An 8,515-nucleotide genomic window follows, 5' to 3' on the forward strand; every position below is an offset into this window, starting at 1 on the left:
CTTCAAAAAAAAGCAGCAGGTTGTCCTCAGAAGAAGCATGAATTTCCACCACTCTCCCTAGGCCAAACATAATGTGTTTTCAGGGGAATTTTGTTGAAAGGGTGGAAATGGGGACAAGTAGCATTTGCAGAGAAAATACAGCAAAAATTAGGAAGAAAGACATTTAAAAAAAAAAAAAATTAATTTACATGTTAAACACATATATGTTGAAAGTTCTTCTTCAGTACATGCAGCGCAAATACAGAAATTAATCCACAACATTAATTATGTGATAGCATGGCTTATGTTTTAACCCCTTGTTCTCTCTGAGTTTTTTTATTTCAGACGTAATATTGTGTTTCTTACATTTTAGCTTGGAGTGTAAATAAAACCACACAGTCTAAATAAGAACGGAGTATTGCAGTAATACATATAAATGTAGGATGCAGGGTGTGGTGATTTGTGGACAACTCAGGATCTATATTTGAGTGGATAAGCCTGGAGTCTGAAGAGTAGCATCCGGACTCTGAACTGTATATATGTCTCATTCCAGAGCCATGCAAATCCTTGCCAGGTTTTCTGTGCCTCTCTCTAATCCAGCTCATGGTCTTGTAATATTATATAAGTATTAATAACGTTAGCTCATTTTGCTAGGAATAGTTGCATCACAGCAAATTGCTTCCAACCCGTTGCTCATCACTTTTATTCCTCTGTGATTTGATAATGAAGCACTTTTGACTCTATGCTGGACCAGTACAGTGCTCAGTGTATATATAATGGAATGGTGCATTAACTTTGAGTGAAGTTATAAGCGGATATGACTCAAGGCTTTAATTAGATTTTTGTTGCTTGCTTTATTTGCCTCTATTTGAGTATATTCACAGTTTTATATGTTACAAAGTGAAACCAATACAATATATTACAGCAGATCAAAGGTATAATTTGAGCTGTGTCCTATGTGTATCTTTCTATTATTCCTCCCCCTTCTCTTTGTCCTGTTTGTCCTCCTGAGTGACCCCACTCCCCTGGTCCTGCATGAGCCTGAAGGAAGAAAGCTGTAACTCCAGTCGTATTACTTACATTATTTGCATTTGATTCTCAGAGATTCTCAGCCATTAAAGCTCAGTGAGCGCTCAGTGATGTGTGTCTGCTTGAAGAAGAGGAAGCTTTGTTTCTCTCATGTGTATGTGTGTGTGTGTGTGTGTGTGAGAAAGAGAGAGAGAGTTAGAGAGAGAGGGGGGTTCTGTATGGATTGATGGATTAATAGTTTCAGTCCTGATTTTTTTTTTATAATCACCCTTCAAAATGGTCATATATAATGTTATTCAAGCAATATTTCTGAGGAATACTTAGAAAAGAAGAGAAAATGTCACTCTAAACAACCATGCAAGACCTGGAAGAGCACTAAAACTGTCCCAAACATTTGACTGATTTTAAACTTTCATCTTTGAGAGACATAAGAAAAAGAAGCTCCACTTTGGCTCTCAAAACTAATATCAAAACCTTAATGCAAATGTAATAAACATATTTGTGTCCACAAGGAAACATAGTATTTCTCAGTACTGAGCTGAAATTAACCCATCTTTCCAGCAGGCTGATTCTCATGTTTCCTGAGGTTGTCCGTAGAGGAGATAGAAGGGATGGCTGTGGGTACCTGGCTCTTTCCGCCTCCTATGAGGACATCTATAGGTGGATGTGTTGAGGTACAGAATGAGGGACCACATGGCTCTGATCACGGATTTTGGACGTTGGAAATGGATAGTGTCTTATCACACACTGTTTCCCAGCAGGAACCCTTGCACTCATATATGTGCCACAGATCTGCAAATGTGCAGGGAACACAAGAATCCAGTCACTCCTCCAACCCCCAACATATAGCATTAATCTTTCTAAGCAGGATGGTTTCAATGCAGACAGAAGGTCAGAATATTGAGGGACAGGTCAGAATATGTGAGCATTCATGTCACAATACTTATGATTAGCAGCATGAGCTCAGACTGAAGCAGATGGTACATATGGAGAGAGTTAAACTAACAAAACCTCTTTGCTTTCTATCCTACCATGAGTTACTTTAACCTGCTGTTGCCCTGCCGTTTGACCCTGGAGCACACAGCTGTTAGCATTTGCAACATGTGTGGAATGGGAAAAAGAAACTAGCCTGAATCAACCCACTTCATGTAAAACAGCTGGAGACTCTACAGTGTTTATTTATGTATTTATTTATTTATTTATTTGGACTATCTTTGCACCCACAGATCTATCAGCCTTATCCATATCTGATCATATAGAAACACTGAATAATGAATATTGTGGATTTTTTTCTTTTTCTGCATTTTCTTCTAAAACTCTATGCCCAAGTTCACAACCAGGTATTTTCTTTTCTTCAGTAAATAATCACTGTGACTATTTTTCTGTATGTTTTCTCTAGAACCACCAATTCACATCAAAATGACTTTTTAAATTTGTAACGTTTTATTATGCAGATATAATTAAAGGCCTATGGAATTCTGTTTTAACTTGGAAATGTGAACGCTGCTCTTATGTAGCACCTCAAGAAATCGCTATACGGATAAGCTGAGTATGGGTGAATGCCAATGTAAAGTTTAATGTAACATTTATTACTGTGCTCTATTTTTGGCTTTCATGGGAAATTACCTATGGCTGCATGATTGATGTGGGAACGAATGCCCTAAAGCATGTTAGCATGCTACTCTCAGCCAGTCCAGGAGAGCTATGATTCAATGAAGCTGCTCTACCCAAGTTCATTCAGGCAGTAAAATGGGAATTGACCAACAGACTGTCCAGTAAAAAAACACTGGACAGAAAATCACTCTGCTGGGAATAGCAGACAAATTCTTTCCCATTGGCCTTATACACAGAACACATGAAGCCATCTCCACACCGCTTTCATACATGTACAGCTTTCACAGAAGTTAGATGCTTGTCCTGACTTGTAATTAATCAGATAATAGGCACTAATTGAGAAAGAAAAAAGGAAAATATTATTTTGTTTTCTTCCTTAAGATTGCATACTGTTCACATGTCACATCTCTATCATCATCTCAGAGTAAATCAAAGACTTTGGAACATGCACTCCCTCTTGTCACCATTAATTAAACACTTCTGATAGTTTTGTGGCATGGTGTCATCTTTCTGCTTTTATTTTTTCACAAATACAGGTGCATCTCAATAAATTAGAATATCATTCAAAATTATATTTTTTTCAGTAATTGAATTAAAAAAGTGAAATTCATATATAGATTCATTGCAATCAGGGTGATATATTTCAAGCATTTATTTATTTTAATGTTGATGATTATGGCTTACAGCCAATGAAAACCCAAAAGCCATTATTTCAGAAAATTATAATATTATATTAGGCCAATTTAAAAATATATTTTTAATAAAGAAATGTTGGCCTACTGAAAAGCATGTACAGTATATGGGCTTATACTTGGTTGGGGCTCCTTTTGCATGAATTACTGCATCTCTGTGGTGTGGCATGGAGGTGATCAGCTTGTGGCACTGCTGAGGTGTTGTGGAAGCCCAGGTTGTTTTGATAGCGGCCTTCAGCTCATCTGCATTGTTGGATCTGGTGTCTCTCATCTTCCTCTTGACAAAACCCCACAGTTTCTCTATGGGGTTTAGGTCAGGCGAGTTTGCTGACCAGTCAAGCACACTGATACTGTGGTTATTAAACCAGGTATTGGTACTTTTGGCAGTGTGGACAGGTGCCAAGTCCTACTGGAAAATGCAATCTGCATCTCCCTAAAGCTTGTCAGCACAGGGATGCATGAAGTAGTCTAAAATTGCCTCGTAGATGCCTGCACTGACTTTGGACTTGACATAACACAGTGGACCAACACCAGCAGATGACATGGCTCCCCAAACCATCACTGATTGTGGAAACACTCTTCCTCCAGACTCTGGGACCTTGATTTTCAAATGAAATGCAAAATTTACTGTCATCTGAAAAAACAAGACTTTGGACACTGAGCAACAGACCAGTCCTTTTTCTCTTTGGCTAAGATAAGATGCTTCTGGTGTTGTCTTTGGGTCATGAGCGGCTGGTTGTGGCCCATGTCCTTGATACGTCTGTGTGTGGTGGCTCTTGAAGCAGTGACTCCAGCAGCAGTCCACTCCTTGTGAATCTCCCCCAAAATTTTGAATGGCCTTTTCTTGGCAATTCTTTCAAGGCTGCGGTTGTCTCTGTTGATTGTGCACCTTTTTCTACCACACTTTTTCCTTCCACTCAACTTTCCATTAATATGCTTGGATAGAGCAGGAGGGTGTAAATTACTGCCTTCTGGTCATTTGTCGAGTCTGCAGTCTTTCACAAGATCATGTAGCCTACTGAACCAGACTGAGGGACCATTTAGGAAACATTTGCAGGTGTTTAGTGTTGATTATTCTAACTTCCTGAGATAATGACTACTGGGTTTTCATTGGCTGTAAGCCATAATCATCAACATTAAAGTATATATTAGCTTGAAATAGATCACTCTGTTTGCAATGAATCTATATGAGTTTCACTTTTTTAACTGAATTACTGAAATAAATTCCCTTTTTGATGATATTCTAATTTATGGAGATGCACCTGTACATTTAAGCTCACGCTTTACACTCTAAATATCAGTTTTTAATGGGACTGTAGAGAAAATGTAATTGAACAAGGGCAAATGTAACATCCTGACCTAACATAAATGTAAACAAAGGGACCAAATAATGGAGATCAGGGTTTAAAAAAATAAATAATAATAAAAATTTGGTTAAATTACTATATATGTAATATGTAGTAGTAAATAAACTATATAACTATAACTATATAGTAATAGTAATAAAACACTAAAAAAAATCTCCATTACACACACACATCCTCAGATTATGAGGATTTTTAATAACAATTTGCTTGCTCTCCGGTTATTTGCACCGGTGTCAGTAAATGAGTAAAAATAACAATGCGTCTCAATCTGGTATGCTAGGATTTCTCTCTTTACTCACTCCAGCCAGATTAAAGCCATCTGGAGCTGGTCAGACAATAGATAGATCTCTAAATATTGAAAAGCGTGAACCGAGATGCTCTACCCTAACTGCATGAAAGTAAACATAGACAGAAAGTGCTGCAAAACTAAGCAACTCGAGTTACAAACGAGTGTGGTAAAACAGCAGAAATTGCAGACAAATTAAACTTCAGCCACGTACAAACAACAATGTTTTTCCACATAAACAAACTAGAGAGGGCAGTACTTCCAATTGTTGATGTTGTCTTTAAGACCTGGTAGAGCACCAAAGCTTTGCTTCGTATGAACAGCATTTAAAACTGTCATGTATGGGAGAAAAGACAAAATTAATTCCTCTTTTATTTGAAAAAACTAGTTCTCCTGGATAGAATGCTAACTGTAATAAAGGTATAATGTGGATACAGAAAATATAATATATTTAGTTGTACGTATGCTGTTGTGTGTAGGTTTTGTACCAAAACTGAATAAATGAGTGGTGATTGTTTTAGATGAAATTAATTAAATGCTCAATATTGGAAGCCTACAGAAAACCACACACACACACACACACACACACACACACACACACACTCATACACAACATACCACCCACGCTACTCCACTTTCTCAGTGAGTAATCCAGGCGGAAATGCAGATGATCTTTAATCATGCCTTGTCATACGTCCATGGATTATATTATTTGAGATTACACTGGAGCTGTGGTAGGATGCAACCGGATGGGAGTGTGTGTGTGTGGGTGTTCATATTTGTCTATGCTTGCATACCTAAACTCTTGAGCCAAAATCCTATTTAAATTTATGAGACACTGTAGCACACAAAGGATGTTCAAATTACTATTTTTGTATACTTAAAGGTGGGTGTCCTGGTGGTGTTACAGGAAGTGTCACTTGACACTGTCTATGAGGTGTTTGATGTGTTCTCCCTGTGTCTGTGTAGGTTTCCTGTGTGTGCTTCTGTTTCTCCCCTTCAACAACATGTCAATAAGTGGACTGGTGGTGCAAAATTGAGTGCAATACCCTGTGATGGACTGGTGCCTCATCCAGGGTGTGTTCCCTCTCTGTACCTGGGTAGGTCACATTAAATTTATTATCATGGCAAACTCACATGCATTTTCTTTTTTTTTTTTTTTTTGTGCATATTTGTTCTGAGTTTTTCTTCCATTTAAAGGCAATGGAAGTGATTCTGGCTGTACCCAGCTGTCCTCCCTGGAATGGTATGTTTGAATAAAATTGATTGTTTGTACATGTCTGAACTTTAACTTTTCTGTAAGAAGCTCATTTGTAACTGGAGTCGTTTAGTTTTGTAACACGTTCTGTGTGTGTTTACGTTCATGCAGTGAGCACTCTCCTGAATTTGGAGATATTTCCACCTCCAGCAAAAATAAGTCAATATTACCCACTTATGGAGCAGGAATAGAGCAATATCTTCATCTCTTTTCATGATTTTTAATGTTTGGAGGTCTCTAACCATAATGTGGAGATTTAGAGATGGCCACAACGTGTGTCAATTATTATTATTTTATTTTACTTTACACACAGGGTTTAGATTAGTTTGTGGAATATTATAAGCAAGGAAGAAATTGTATTCTTTTGTGGTTTGATTTGAATATGAATGTGCGAGTGTGTGTTGCCCTGTGAAGGACTGCACCCCCAGGGTTGTGCTCCCACCTTGCGCCCATTGATTCCGTGTAGGCTCCAGACCCACTGCAACTCTGAACTGGATAAATGGTTACAGACCATGAAAGAATGACTGAATAACTGATTTGAAAAAAGAGAGAGTTAAAGAATGTTAGACCAGAGGGGAAAGAGAGTTCCAGAGTCACGGAGCAGACCTACAGAATAGCTGTGGAGGCTAGAGGGAAGGACTCAGCCAACTCAGCCGAGGAAGTCCTGAGAGTGTGAGTGGGTTTGTAAGGATCAGACATGTATAAATGGAACCTTTGTAAGTGAGAAGGAGTATTTTGATTTGAATTGAATTCAGTAATTTATGGGAAGACATTGAAGATGTTGGAGAACAGACATGATATGTTGGTGAGAGCAAGTGCAAGTCAGAAGGTGAGCTGCAGAGTTCTGATCCGTTGTGGACAGAAGAGCTGATGCCAAAAAGAAGACTGACGCAGTAGTCGAAACGGGTGAAGATGAAGGCATGAATAAAAATTCCAGTGAGAGAAAGATGGCCTAATTTTGGCAATATTTCACAAACAAAAATATAACGTTTTAATTATAGAACTGTGAGCAGTAAATGAAAAAAGTGGAGGATTACAAACCAGGGACGAAGGAGATCAAACTAAATCATCAATAGAGAGAGAACGAGATCCAGTTTCCAAGAAAATTGCTTTAGAACAGATTAGCATGAGTTCAGTCTTGTCACTATTTAACGTGAGGAAGTTAATTACATCCATTTGCTGATCTCTGATAAACAGGTTTCTTGCTGGTCAAGAGGTGTTTTTTTTTTAAAGATCATCCGCTTAGCAGTGAAAGTCAAGATTAAAAGGAATGCTTTTCCATGGGAAAGCGTGTATACAATGAAAAGAAGGGGCCCAAAGACTAATCCTTGTGGAACCCCTTGAGTAACAAAAGAAATGGCACGTAGACTACATGCCCAGTCTGGCCAGTCAGTTCTGTGCTTTTGTGAACTTAGATTGTATTCATTACACAGATCATAGGTTTGCTTGCTATCTGTGGTTCATATTCATTCATGCCGTTTCTTGTATTCCTTGGCACCGATTGCAATTTATTACTGTGTAATTTGCTCCTGACTATATTTTTAGGCCACTCTTAGGACTAGTACTTTCAAGCTGGGCTTGTTTCCATGTTTTCACATATTGCCAAGTGTTTTTGATTGTCCTTCTACTTCACATCATTCCTAATAGCCTGCATTACAGCCAAACCTCATCACCTCTTTTTCTAACACTTCCGATTACATGATGTATATTTTAAAGGTAATGCATACAGAGGGAATACAGCAGGTCAGTAGCCTGTTTCTGCCATAGACATTTTCAGGTAAGCACAGTTTAAGGCTAAACAAGGGTCTAAACGATGTTCCAGGAGTAGGTGGCATCCAGCTTTGCCCCCAGTTGATGGAGACAAATTAGCCTCTGGGGAAATCAGAGCTGGAGCAGACACAAGCAGAACTGGGCTGTGGTCCAGTCCCAGAAGAAACGTCTGCCCATTCCATCAGAACACAGACCGTCCCCCAAACTCTTGGGAATTCTGTGTCCAACATTTTCTCACAAGCACACAGTGATGCATATAAATCCAGCAGAAGTTACATTGGCTATTTATTTTAGACTTTGGGAGAGAACCCTGAGCCAGAGCAGGGATTTCACGGGGTAAAATTATCACCACCACATGCTGTTCTAGAAACCTTCACAACTCAAATCCAGCTATTAACTAGAGAAGAGAGACTTTAAAACAATATATCATCACTTAATAGCCAGCTCCCTGCAGTTTAATTTAAAGGTAAGACAAATTGTGTTGTCCATCCTTTGCCCATAACTGTTCTGTGTAGTAATT

Source organism: Hoplias malabaricus, chromosome 4 (genome assembly GCF_029633855.1).
Source record: "Hoplias malabaricus isolate fHopMal1 chromosome 4, fHopMal1.hap1, whole genome shotgun sequence".
NCBI classification, from domain to species: domain Eukaryota; kingdom Metazoa; phylum Chordata; class Actinopteri; order Characiformes; family Erythrinidae; genus Hoplias; species Hoplias malabaricus.